General features: G+C 46.1%; 1 non-coding gene across 1 annotated transcript; it reads left to right on the forward strand.

Annotated features, from left to right (window-relative positions):
* The first annotated feature begins 5,780 nt into the window (after nucleotides 1-5,780).
* LOC112630822 lies at nucleotides 5,781-5,884 on the forward strand. Its single transcript, XR_003120959.1, has one exon. It is a non-coding gene; the product is annotated as a U6 spliceosomal RNA (small nuclear RNA).
* Nucleotides 5,885-14,035: the final 8,151 nt, after the last annotated feature.

Below are 14,035 nucleotides of genomic sequence, written 5' to 3' on the forward strand. Positions count from 1 at the left end.
CACACCCACACACACACCCACACATACAGACACCCACACAACCATACACACAGACACACCCACACACACAGACACACCTACACACACAAAGACACATACACACACCCACACCCACACACACCCACACATACCCACACCCACACACAGACACACATATACACACACACCCATACATACCCACACACCCCCCCACACACATACACACACAAATACACACACACACATACACAAACATACACACACACACCCCACTGCAAAATTACAACATGTCAACTGCCAGGGAAGAGAAGCAAAGGCTTCTATGAGAACCTGTCATAAGTGTTTGATCTCATTGGCGGGGCCAGCCAGCTGAAAGCCTCTTTGAGAAGTTGATGCTTGGCTTGAGATCTGGAAGGTGAGTAAGGGGTCCCCTGGCCAAAGGAAGGAAGGAGCATTCTGGACAGAGGGGCTGTGCAAAGGCCCAGTGGTGGAAGGAAGAAGGAACACTCAAAGTAGCTGGTGGGATGAAAGTCAAAAGAGGGATAAGGCTGAAGAGCTAGACAGGGCCCAGCCATGCAGGGTCTTGGAGGGACAGTGAAGTTTGCTTTTATCTAGGAGCAATGGCAAACTGCTGAAGAGATTAAGCAAGAGGGTAATGGGTCTAAACGTTTTGAAAAGTGTGTCCTGTCTCAAGGGTGAGGCTCTGATGGGCAGGGGCTGGAGTGGAGATGGAAGACGGGCAGAGTGTACACGAGAAGACCCCTCTGGGAGACTATCGTTGCCAGTCAAGTCAGACACAGAGAAGGATTGGATGATGCTGGCGGAGGTGCAGACGTCACTTCCCCTGCTTTCCATTGCTTGGTGGACAACACGCTTGACGATGGATCAAGTTTTTGAGTGACCTTGGAAAAGTCACTTAACCACTTTCAGTCTCGTTTTCCTCGTTGTAAATGGAATTACTTATACTACATTTCTACCAGCATGACTTGGTGTACCAGCTATGACAGCAGCGGCTGTATGGGAAGGTGTAGCAGACTCCGAAACTCTGCGCACAAGCTGGAGCCTCCCCCAGCTTGGGCCCACAGTCTAAATCTCCCGAAACAACAGATCTCTCGGACTGGCCTCTGCCTCTAGTCTCACCCAAATCAATTCCTCTTGATAATAATGCCACTTGGTAATAATCATTTATAATTAAATACAGATCTAAACAAGTAATTCCCCTATCGCCTATGTGTTTGTATTTACCTGACCTTCAAGGTCTCCATAATCTGATTCAAGTTTAACTCCTTGCCAATATTTTCGTCACTCACCCCCTTCCTTCTGCTTATGCCTCACTGGGACCTGAACACGTCACATGTTTCCAGGCCTCCCTGTTTTTGCTCGCTTGCCCCCTCTGCCTGGAATCACCTCCTCCATTCTCTCTAATAGAACAGAAATAATTGCCATTCTCTAAGGCCCATCTTCTGAGTCAGCTTCCTCATTCTTGCAAGTCAAATGCTTCCGTTCATTCCTCTAGAGGTCCCGTAACATTTTTTACTTCTGCTTTGGCCTTTAATCAATTTTCCATGTGTTCTTTTACTGATGTATATGAATTTCCCCCAGCTTTATTGCAAACAGGAAAAGAGCAGGACCCCATCTAGACACTGGTAGTCATATATATTCTCAGGAAGTGTTTATATAAAAATTGAGGTTGTGCATTATGGGACTATATTAGATTATCCCTACCAAGTAGATAATGTAGAAACCTGTATGTTTTTTTTTTGAAGTTCTTCAAAGTCCGTATGTCTATCTTATGGATATAAGACCAAATGGATCAGAAATACCTGGGTAAAATTTGAATTTCTCATTCTCCTCTTAAAATCAAACAATTTAACTAAACTAAGTCAAACTAAAAGGATCTCAGAAATTATGCAGCTTAAGTATCCCCATTTTATGAATGAGATTATATAGTTTCAACTTAAGTCAACTCTCCAGTTAGGACTGTTACAAGCTACAAATATAGTGACCGTCCTGAGCCCCTCTCTTCTACGCTTACCCTGATAAGGCTCAGTCACTAGGGCCCAAGGGACATTCAAGGCATGGCAGCCTGCCAAGGTTCTCATTCAACCCAGCAGATGGGTGGCAACACCTCACTTCTCCCATTTGCTCCTCCAGGAAGAAGACTGGGCAAGCACTCTTTCAACTTTTAGAGACTTGGGTTTTTTTTCTTCTTTGCCCAAATTAGTCATTTTAAGAACAGAGGAAAGAAAGCAACTTGTCACTTCTGTCACACACACAGGCCCAGCTAAGATGTGCAGAAGGGTTCTCTCCTAATACCCGAGTCCCCTTGCTGTTCTCCTGGGTCTTATCTTCATCCTACTCAGCTTCTTGTGGCCCCAATATTATATCCCAGAGTCATCCTCCTTTCCCTTAAAACTCTGGCCCAAGTTGGGCCAACAAGCCCTTCTCTTCTTTCCTGAAAGCAGAGCTGAGACAGCCAGACATCGCAGCATAGGGCAGTTATGAAGAGTAACCAGAGAATTGGAACCAAAAAGGCAAACAGCATCGCAACGGCCACATTTCCAAGGAGGAGCTTCTGATACAGAGAGAAATACAGACTCACCTCAGAGGCCGGGGCCGCCTCCCAGGGACCTGGGTTCCCGGGAGCTTTTCTCCAGTTCTGTCATCTGTGCTCAGCTTCCGTTAGTGCTGTGCCTCACCTATGAAGTGACATCACACACTCCTGCCAAGCTCATGGGATCCCTGTGAAAACCAAGGAAAACATACCCATGAGACACAACTGAGACATCTTTAAATCTGATCAAATATAAGATGTTTCTTTCCTTTTGTTGGTTTGGGGGTTTGTTTTCCTCCTCGATCTATCACCCTTGGACACAATTCATCATACGGCTTAGAGGAAATACCTATCAGAACCCCAGCAGACACCTGCCAGAAAAGAGAGAACTTAATAATGGTTTAAAAAAAGAGGTTGGTGGGCTGGGCACGGTGGCTTACAATCCCAGCACTTTGGGAGCCCGAGGCGGGCAGATCACCTGAGGTCTGCAGTTTGAGACCAGCCTGGCCAACATGGTGAAACCCTGTCTCTACTAAAAATACAAAAATTAGCCAGGCATGGTGGCGGACGCCTGTAATCCCAGCTACTTGGGAAGCTGAGGCAGGAGAATCACTTGAACTCAGGAGGCAGAGGTTGCAGTGAGCTAAGATCATGCCGTTGCACTCCAGCCTGGGCAAAAAGAGCAAAACTTCTCTCCAAAATAAGTAAGTAAATAAAATTAAATTAAATTAAAAGAGGCTGGCACAGAACCAGGGCTCCCTTCGACTGCACTTGCCACCCTCCGATGAAGGCAAACAACTTACTGCACTCCAAATCTCAATTTAGAAAAGGCCCACATTGGCCAGGCACAGTGGCTCACACCTGTAATCCTAGTACTTTGGGAGGCCAAGGCAGGAGGATCACTTTAGGTCAGAAGTTCGAGACCAGCCTGGCCAAAATGTTGAAACTCCATCTCTACTAAAAATATATAAAAAAGCTGGGCACGGTGGTGTGTGCCTGTAGTCCCAGCTCCTCTGGAGGCTGAGGCAGAAGGATCGCTTGAACCTGGCAGGGGGGTGGAGGTTGCAGTGAGCCAAGACACACCACTGCACTCTAGCCTGGGCAACAGAGAGAGACTCTGTCTCAAAAAAAAAAAAAAAAAAAAAAAAAAAGAAAGAAAGAAAAGGCCCATATCCACTTGTCAGGCTTACCTACTAGCAACAGGTGGTAGCTTCCAGCCTCCTTCCCCCTAACTTGAGGGACTGAAGTGAGTGGCAGGGTGGTGGCCTGGCTGAGGAGGTCTTTTAATGACCCCCAGAAGGTCTGTTCCTCAGTGGGCTCACCTGAAGGGCCTTATCCCCTCTACTGGTCTATGCCTGCTATAGCCACCCCACCTGGGTGACTTTGTCAACTCCAGATGCAAATGTTTGGGTATCTGTAGTGGGATTCCTCTGCTCTGAACCCTCCTAGCACATGGACCTAGAAGGGCCCAGAATACAGTAGGAGCTCAATAAACATTCGTTGGCTCTTTGCATAAATGAATGTGAGTATCAAACGTCAGAGGCCAAGATTTTACTTGGTTTGTATCTGTTCTGTATGTAATGGGTATTCAGGAAAAAGTTCGTCAGGCAATGTCTTCATTAAATCATAATAGTTTACCATTTAAAGTATCTACTGTGTGCCATGTGCTTCACAGACGTTCTCGAAATAACCATGAAACAATCATGAGATGTTCTTGTCCCCATATCACAGCTGATGAAACTGAAGCACAGGAGGTTGGGTAACGATGCCAGGTTACTTGATTATTTAATGGGGCTGGAACTTTACCTCCAGATTAACTCCAAAGACCAGCACCATCAATGTAACCATCTGTCATTCTACTTACCTGTCCTTCCCCACCCACCAACACCATTCCAAAAAAGGATTTAGGACAACTCACTGAACGACGAGTCCTCAGGATCTCTCTCTAGAAAAATCTAGAGAAATGTTCTTTTTAGAAACATTTCCGATTTTTTTGTTCAACTTTTATATTAGTCTCAGGGGGTACATGTGCATGTTTGTTACTTAGGTAAGTTGTGTGTTGCTGAGGTTTGGTGTACAAATGATCCCATCACCCAGGTATAGGATCCAATAGGCAGTTTTTCAACCCTTGCCCCCTCCCAGCCTCCCCGCTCTAGTAGTTCCTCATGTCTGTTACTCCCATCTTTATATCCATCTGTACTCAACATTTAGCTCCCACTTACAAGTGAGAACGTGTGGTATTTGGTTTTAAGTTCCTGCATTAATTCTCTTAGGATAATTTGAATATCAGAAATTATCAGACTTTATCCAGAGCCACATTGGGGAAATAAAGTCATCAAAGAATGAAGTAAATCCAGTTTGATCAAACAGCAGAGCAATGATTAAAATCACCTTGGGATGTCTATTATTAATGCAGTTCTAAGGCAATTCTGGAAGAAAAATCCCATTGAGTGTTGAATGATCATATCCTTAAAACAGGTCCCTCTCATAGATTCTCAAATAGATGTATTTGAGGAGCAAAATACTCTCTTGTTTTTATAAACTCTGGGGGTGTTTATTTAAAAAATAAAATCATGCTACTTATTTATTACCAAATCAAGGTACTTTTTACCTTCTAATACATAAGAAGCTTTTGTAGAAAACAGGTTGATGTATTTAGAATGTATTATTTCTATCTTTGGGGAAAAAGGGGCTGTTAATATCCAGGAAGACAGACTTGAATGAGACGCTGGTCAAACGCGTTCCTCAAAGTCAGACTTTCTTCTGAAAGGTGCAAAGTTTCCCTCTCCTTTCAGGCTTGTAGAAATGCCAGCTTCCACATTGGTGGAAAGCTTGGGGGACTGGATGAGGTTTATTGTTGTGTTTGTTTGTTTCTTTGTTTGTTTGTGAAAAGGAGATTACATCAGAAAGGGCCTAAAAATAAAGGCCAAGTCTCCATCAACAGGGCCGCCACCCACCTGCACACGCCCAGGGGCTTGCATGCCTCTGAAGCCTCATTCAAGTCTGTGGCAGAGTATCTTCATTCTGGCTGCTGTTGGAATAATCAGAAGAGCCTTCAAAACTCCCAGAGTCCAATCCTCAACCCAATGCAATGACATCAGGAACTCTGGGGAGGACCCAGATGTGATATTTTTTTAAAGTCCCTGGGCAATTCCCATGTGTAACCCAGGTTAAGACCACAGCCACTTCAATTGTCCCCTGAAGCCCAGGTTGTACAAGGATGTCGAACCATCAAAACTCAACAGCAGTGCTTGCTTTAGCAGCACATATACTAAAACTGAAATGATATAAAGAAGAGTCACGTGGCCCCTGCTCAAGGATGACATGCAAATTCGTGAAGTCCATATTTTTAAATTTCGTGCCGTGCATTAAGAAAAATAATAAAAACAGGCCGGGCACAGTGGCTCACGCCTGTAATTCCAGCACTTTCGGAGGCCGAGGTGGGTGGATTACTTCAGGTCGGGAGTTTGAGACCAGCCTGACCAACATGATGAAACTCCATCTCTACTAAAAAATACAAAATTAGCCCAGTGTGGTGTTGCATGCCTGTAATCCCAACTACTTGGGAGGTTGAAGCAGGAAGGCAGGAGATTCACTTGAACCCAGGAGGAGGAGGTTGCAGTGAGCAACCTCCTGGCACCATTGTACTCCAGCCTGGGCAACAAGGGTGAAACTCCATGAAAGAAAAGAGAAGAGAAGAGAAGAGAAGAGAAGAGAGGAAAGAAGGGAAAGAGAGAGAGAGAGAGAAAGAGAAAGAAGGAAGGAAGGAAGGAAGGAAGGAAGGAAGGAAGGAAGGAAGGAAGGAAGGAAGGAAGGAAGGAAGGAAGGAAATACAAACAACAACTCCACAGCAGCCAGCATCACATAGCCTGAGAGGTGGCATCCTTGGCTCTGCCCCCAAGCATATGAATCCTGCCTCCATTATAATTCTAGTTATGAGACCATAGGCATCCACAGAGTGCTGAATATTTCTATGCCTCCATTTCCTCATCTGTAAAATGGAGATACAGTCCTCTCTTTGGGAGTTGTTGTAAAAATTAAATAAGGTGATATATAGAAGGCACTTAGCATCTGGCTGGAACATAATGATAGACTGGTAGTCATTTTTTCCAGAATCTCAGTATTCCATCCCGAGTTAAGAGGTGAAGAGCAAACAGTGCTTGGTGGCCTGGGAGGAGTTACATATAATTTCTCTTTTCTCTTGCTTGCCACCAATCACCTTTGCCTCAGAGTTTGGGTGGGGCACAAGACAACTTGTAAACCTCAGCCTAGTTACAGAGCGGCCTTTAAAGATTGTCCCCCAGGGTAAGGGGCAGTGTCTCTGGGTAGTGGAGGAGTAGCTGCCCTTGGGGGATGTGTCTGGGTTCCTAGACATCTTAGGAATGATCAGTTTCCTAGGGGAGGGCATCTGACGATGGATCCAGGGGTTTCCGAGACCTGAGGGGCTATGAGGAAGGGGAGGACCCTTCTGTCTTCTTGACCTTCTGTGTGCAGAGTCACTACGAGTTCAGTTAGGCACCGTGAGCAACAGGAAGAACAGATGCTCTGGCCCAGCTTCCTCTTTTCTGAGAAGCGGAGAGTCTGAATCATAGAAGACGTGCAGTGATTCAGATTTTGAGATAAGAAAGGACACATCAAAACAGTAATCTTCAGTTTTCCCAGAAGCAGCTTCTCTTTGAACACATATTTTACCTGCAACTACCAGCTAACAAATCATAGGCCACCGTGAATCTTGTTTTATTGGCAAAGGATCAATTCAGCATGTCTGACATATGCCAGGCGCTGGGCATGTAATATCTCATCACGGTAGGCTGAGGCTCATGGACTAGAAATAAACTGCCCAAGGTCACTCAGTTGGTAAATGCTAGATTCCAGAGACCAGAGTTTTCCATGGCTCTCCACCTTGAGCACATATCAGAATCCTCTGCGGTCTTGTTGAAACAGATTGCTGGCCCCACCTCCAGAGTGACTGATTCAGCATGTCTGGGGTGCTCCCTGAGAATCTGCATTCTTTTTTTTTTTTTTTTTGAGACAGAGTCTCCCTCTGTCACCTAGGGTGGAGTGCAGTGGCGCGACCTCGGCTCACTGCAAGCTCCGCCTTCCGGGTTCACACCATTCTCCTGCCTCAGCCTCCCCAGTAGCTGGGACTATAGGCACCCACCACCTCACCTGGCTAATTTTTTGTATTTTCAGTAGAGACGGGGTTTCACCGTGTTAGCCAGGATGGTCTCAATCTCCTGACCTCGTGATCCACCCTCCTTGGCCTTCCAAAGTGCTGGGATTACAGGCATGAGCCACCGCACCCAGCCCGAGAATCTGCATTCTTAACAAGTTCCCAGGTGATGCTGATGCTACCAATCTGAGGACCACAGTTTGAGAACACCTGCGTCATAGCAGCAGCATCAATTACTATGACTCAGCCATTAAGAAAAAGGGAGGGGAAGTCCTTACAAATACCTCTTGAAGAGGTGGTTAAGTTTCCCCACTCACCCTCCCTATCCAACACTCACACACACACTGCTGACACCATCATTTGTTGCACATATGTATTCTTCAGAGAGAGCAGAGGCTTCCTGCTTTGTTGAGATCCAGTCACACCCTGAATAATGACTGAGATCAGCAGACTGAGATTTCACCAGCCTCCCTTGATTGCCTCCATAAGAGCCTTTTCTTGGGCCAGGTAGGGAAAAGCCCAAGAGAGAGAGAACAAACTGGCCACACAATGCAACCGGTGCACTCTCAGCCTCTTCAGGAGACCTTGGCAACCAGGGAAGCTTGATTGCAATTTGTGGCTATCAACACAGGCTGGGCCTCCGGTGACCTCAGACAGCCTTTTTGGTGATGTTTGTCTGGTTTCCTAGCAACCTGAACATTAAGGAACAGAGGTGTAAACAAACCTGCTGGCTGCCCCCTGGCCAGGTATCGGGAAGAATTTCTGCAGCAGTGGAAGGGTCTCAGCTGGCAGCTCAAATAAGCTCTGCGATCCCACCCACAGGGTGTAAATAAAACCACATTCCTGTATGCCTCCATGACAATTAAAGCCGCGCAAAAGCACAGCTGAAAAGGATATGGTGTAACTGTGAACCGCTGGCGGAAACCTTAGCTCAGTATGTAATAATCTGAAATAAAACCTGTGTTTTAAAGCTGATGGCTTTGAGAAATATATGTCATGCCATTTTGAGAAGTCACTCTTGTGACATCATTACCATTTGCCCAATAGCGTGAAACAGACTAAAGCGGCAGCAAATGCTGTCCCAGTGAGATGTCTCGTCCTGAGAGACGATGTTGGAAGGGTGGATGTTTGGAAAGGAAGTGACAGTGTGAGCTTAAGAAGCAGCCAAGCATTCAAGCCCCAGCTCTGCCATTTATCAGATGAGTGACCTAATCCTAGTACCCCTTAGCTATTAGGCATATTAGGGAATTAAGCATATCATCCAATTCCCACAGCCTGACCAGTAGTAGATCCTCTTGTCTCTACCACCACAAGATACCCTAAATCTGTCCAGGTATCTCATGGCTACCCACCACATCCAAGCCATCATCTCTAGTCTGGATCATTGCAATAACCTGCTAACTAGTTTCCTTGCTTCCATAGTACTCACTCAACAGTCCATTCTCCACCTAGTAGCCAGATATCTTTTTTCTTCCATTGTGATAAAATACAAATAGTGAAAAATGTACCATCTTAACCATTTTTAAGTGTGCAGTTCAGTAATGGTAAGTATATTCACTTTATTGTGCAACCAATCTCAGAATTTTTTTTTTTTTTTTTTTTTTTTTTTTGAGACATAGTCTCACTCTGTCACCCAGGCTGGAGTACAGTGGCATGATCTCAGCTCACTGCAACCTCCACCTCATGGGTTCAAGCAATTCTCTCGCCTCAGCCTCCCCAGTAGCTGGTACTCCAGGCGCGCACCACCATGCCCGGCTAATTTTTGTATTTTTAGTACAGTTGGGGTTTCACTATGTTAGCTAGGCTGGTCTCGAGCTCCTTACCTCATGGTCTGCCCGCCTCAGCCTCCCAAAGTGCTGGGATTACAGGCGTGAGCCACTATGCCTGGCCAGAACTTTTTCAGAACTTTTCGTCTTATAAAACTGAAACTCTGTACCCATCCAGCAACTCCTCATTTCTCCCTTCCCCCAGCCACTAGCAACTACTATTCTATTTTCTGTTTTTATAAAGTTGAGTACTCTAGGAACCTCATGTAAGTGTATTGATACAGTGTTTGTCCTTATATCACGTAGAGTAATGTACTCATCCATGTTGTACAATGTGTCAGAATTTCCTTCCTTTTTAAGGCTGAATAGCTGCCCATAGTGTGTATATCACATTCTGTTTATTCTTTGTTCCAGTGGTTTCCACCTTTTGGCTATTGTGAGTAATGCCACTATGAATATGGGTGGACAAATCTCTCTCTGAGACCTCGCTTTCAATGCTTTTGGATATATCCCCAGAGGTGATATTGCTGGATCATAAGTAAATTCTATTTTAAAATTTTTGAGGAACTGCCATACTGTTTTTCTTTCTTTCTTTTTTTTTTTTTTTTTCCTTTTTTCTTTTCTTTGAGATGGAGTTTCGCTCTTGCGCCCAGGCTGGGAGTACAATGGCGCGATCTTGGCTCGCTGCAACCTCCGCCCCCAGGGTCAAGCAATTCTCCTCTCTCAGCCTCCCGAGTAGCTGGAATTATAGGCACCCACCACCAGGCCTGGCTAATTTTTGTATTTTTAGTAGAGACGAGCTTTGTCCTTGTTGGCCAAGCTGGTCCCGAACTCCTGACTTCAGGTGATCCACCTGCCTTAGCCTCCCAAAGTGCTGGGACTACCGGTGTGAGCCACCGTGCCCGCTGTGCCGTTTTACATCCCCACCAACAGTGCAGAGTGAACTTTTAAAGAAAGACTTTAGCACTGTTGACATTTTGGGCTCAATACGTGTTTGTTGTTTAGTAGCATCACTGTCCTCTACCCACTGGATTCCAGTAGCAACTTCCCCCTTCCTAATTGTGACTGCCAAAAATGTCTCCAGGCATTGCCAAATGTTCCCTGGGGGCAAAGTCTCCCCTGGTTGAGAATCACTAAATTTAATCATAGCTCTCCCCAGCTTAAGCCTCCCATTGCCCTGAGGATAATATACAAACCTTCTCATAGCTGACAAACTGCTCGAAACTTCTTTTTTCTTTTTTTTTTTTTTTTTGAGGTGGAGTCTCACTCTGCCACCCAGGCTGAAGTGCAGTGGCGTGATCTCGGCTCACTGCAAGCTCCGTCTCCCGGGTTCACACCATTCTCCTGCCTCAGCCTCCCGAGTAGCTGGGACCACAGGCGCCCACCACCACGCCCGGCTAATTTTTTGTATTTTTAGTAGAGACGGGGTTTCACCGCGTTAGCCCAGATGGTCTCAATCTCCTGACCTCATGATCCGCCTGCTGTGGCCTCCCAAAGTGCTGGGATTACAGGCGTGAGCCACCACGCCTGGCCCCTCGAAACTTCTTAGACCTCATCTCCTTCCACCTCCCAGGCACTCACTAGGTATTGGCCACAGTGAACATCTTTAATCCCTCAGATAAAACAAACAAGCTTATTCCTACCTCAGGGCTTTTGCACTTGCTGTTCCCATCACCTACACCCCACTCCCGGGTTTCTGCATGGCCAGCAACTCCTTACCATTCACACCTCAATTCATGTGTCACCTCGTCAGGGAGGCATTCTGTGATCACCCAATCCCAGCAGCCACTCTCCTAACTGTCTTGATGTTAAAGACTTTAAGAAATACATAAGTCATAGGATTTTTTTAAGAAGACAATGTTGTGGTCATTTTCGTCAATGTCTTTATCATCATCTATGATGTTCATTCTTTGACTCTTTTTTGTTCTGTTTTTTTAGAGATGGGGTCTCACCATGTTGCCCAGGCTGGAGTGCAGTGGCTGTTCACAGGCATGATCACAGCTCATTACAGCCCTAACTCCAGAACTCAATCCTCCAACTCGCTCCTCCCACCTCAGCCTCCTGAGTAGCTGGGACTACAGGCACATGCCACTGTACCCAGCCATGTTCATATTTTTATGATTTATGGAATAAAAATATAATTTATTGCCCAAATAAGGACATTTTGGGAATGAAAGGGCATGCTAAGAATAGTTAACAGGTAGGGTTAATAATCCCAGGAAAACCGCCTACTGTCACTAATTATCCATCTCCAGGCTAGGACGTGGGCTCCTGGAGAGCAGGGAGTGGGTCTGTTTTGTTCATCACGTATCCCCAGCACCTACAATGGTATCTGACATGCAGTAGAGCTCAGTAAATATTGATGAAAAGATGACAAAACTTTCTGACCTCAATTACTTCAACTATAAAAATGGGTGTGATAACGATGCCAACCTAGAAACTATTGTGAGGACTAAATGATTCTCACAAATGTGCCAGCTGAGCCTCAACAGAGCGCTTATTTCCTTCTGTGCTACTGCCATGGAGAAGTAAAGAGCTGGGCTGGTCACAGTGGCTCGCACCTGTAATCCCAGAACTTTGGGAGGCCAAGGTGGGCAGATCAGTTGAGTCCAGGAGTTTGAGACCATCCTGGGCTACATGGCAAGAATCGGTCTCCACAAAAAATTAATCAGGCATTGTGGCACATGCCTGTAGTCCCAGCTACAGGGAGGCTGAGGTGGGAGGATCACCTGAGCTCAGGAGGTCGAGGGTGCAATGAGCCATGATCACACCACTGTACTCCAGCCTGGGTGAGAAAGCAAGATCTTGTCAAAAAAAAAAAAAAAAAAAAAGAGGAAAACTTAACCTGGAAGTGGAATTCCAGAACTGGACGTGGTGGTGTAGTCCAGATTCACTATCCCAGCCCAACATGAGACTCACCTGGGTGTGTTTATAAAAATACCAGTGCCCAGGCTCACTCTCGGCCAAGAGAAATGGCAGCTCTAGAGGTGAGGCTCGGGCAGGCTGATGGTTTTTAAAGTTTCGTGGGAGATTCAGACACGCAAGGAAGGCTGAGGCCCCTGGATTAGGTTAAATCTACAAATTCATGGAAGAGGAATCAGGCCCAGAAAGGCGGCCTGCCCACAGTCACATGCTCTGCATGGCAGAATCTGCACTGGATCCCAGGTCTCCTGGCTCCTAGTCAGTCCACTAGATGCCACTCTATCAGTGCCTTCTCCCAGCGGTGTAACTTTTCAGCCTTGGAAAGATCCTGAGGACATTCTATGGGAGGACCCAGGCTTGCTAAGGAGCCCCAGTCTTCATCTGCAGGAGCAATGAGCCAAGTACAAAGACAGGTTAAGCACCTTGTTGAATGGCACTGATCATCGCGCCCCTCCCAGCTCTCAGCATGGGGGCTGTGGTAGACAGTCTCCATCTGCCCATGCAGACCCAGCCTCTAGATTCCCTCTGCACCCTCTTCACTTCCTCCATGCCCAAGGAGGCTGGCCTCTGAGCTCTGTGCCATCCATGCTCCTCTGCCTTCTAATTCAGTTCAGCCAGTGGGTGACAGGAGAGTGGAAATAATGCTGGATTCTGGGAGGACGACCTAGTCAGGTGACTCTAACACCCCAGCTGACTATTTCACACAGTCAGTACACAGTAAATATCCTTCCTTTCTGAATCATGACAAGACGAAGGTAAAATCTGTCCAGTGCTTGCAGGAGGAAATGGAAATTAGCCTATAGTTATAGCACAGCACTGACACAAAAGAATCATTTAGTAAAACAGAACAACAAAAATAAAAATCAGCTTTGTTCTCTGTTCCCTTTGTTGCTCTTGTGAATTCTATTTTTCTTCTCTGGTACAGGGCCACCTTCATTTTCCTTTTTCTAATTTTGTTTACTTTAAAAAACCATTCGGTGGCCGGGTGGAGTGGCTCACACCTGTAATCCCAGCATTTTGGGAGGCCAAGGCAGATGGATCACCTGAGTCCAGGAGTTCAAGACCAGCCTGGCCAACGTGGTGAAACCCTGTCTCTACTAAAAATACAAAAATTAGCCTGGTATGGTGGCATATGCCTGTAATTCCAGCAAGTCAGGAGGCTGAGGCAGGAGAATCACTTGAACCCGGGAGGCAGAGGTTGCAGTGAGCCAAGATCTGGCCACTGTACTCCAGCCTGGGGCATGAAGTGAAACTCCATCTCAAAAAACATACAAACAAACAAACAAAAACCATTGGGGGCTTTTTGACAACTTCGTGAGGGGCTTTCAAAGGGCTCCTGTAATTAGAGTAATGCTTTTCCTACTGTTTGGAAAGTGATTTTCCAGGGACAATATACTAGAGCTGGACCCAAAGGAAGACACACGTGATCCCAACTCCCTAAGCTTACTCAACAACCTGGGTCAGCAATGGCCCCTCCTCAGAAGTGCTTGGGGCCACCCCAGACAGACTGGGACTTGCTGACCTGCCATCTGCTACAGAAACTTGGACACTTGGAAATTTGTCCAAGAACACATGGAAGTTGTGCATTGACCCCAGAGGAGCCCAGCGTATTCACTTCCTACTCCGCTAACTGCCATGACC

Source organism: Theropithecus gelada, chromosome 8 (assembly GCF_003255815.1).
Source record: "Theropithecus gelada isolate Dixy chromosome 8, Tgel_1.0, whole genome shotgun sequence".
NCBI lineage: Eukaryota > Metazoa > Chordata > Mammalia > Primates > Cercopithecidae > Theropithecus > Theropithecus gelada.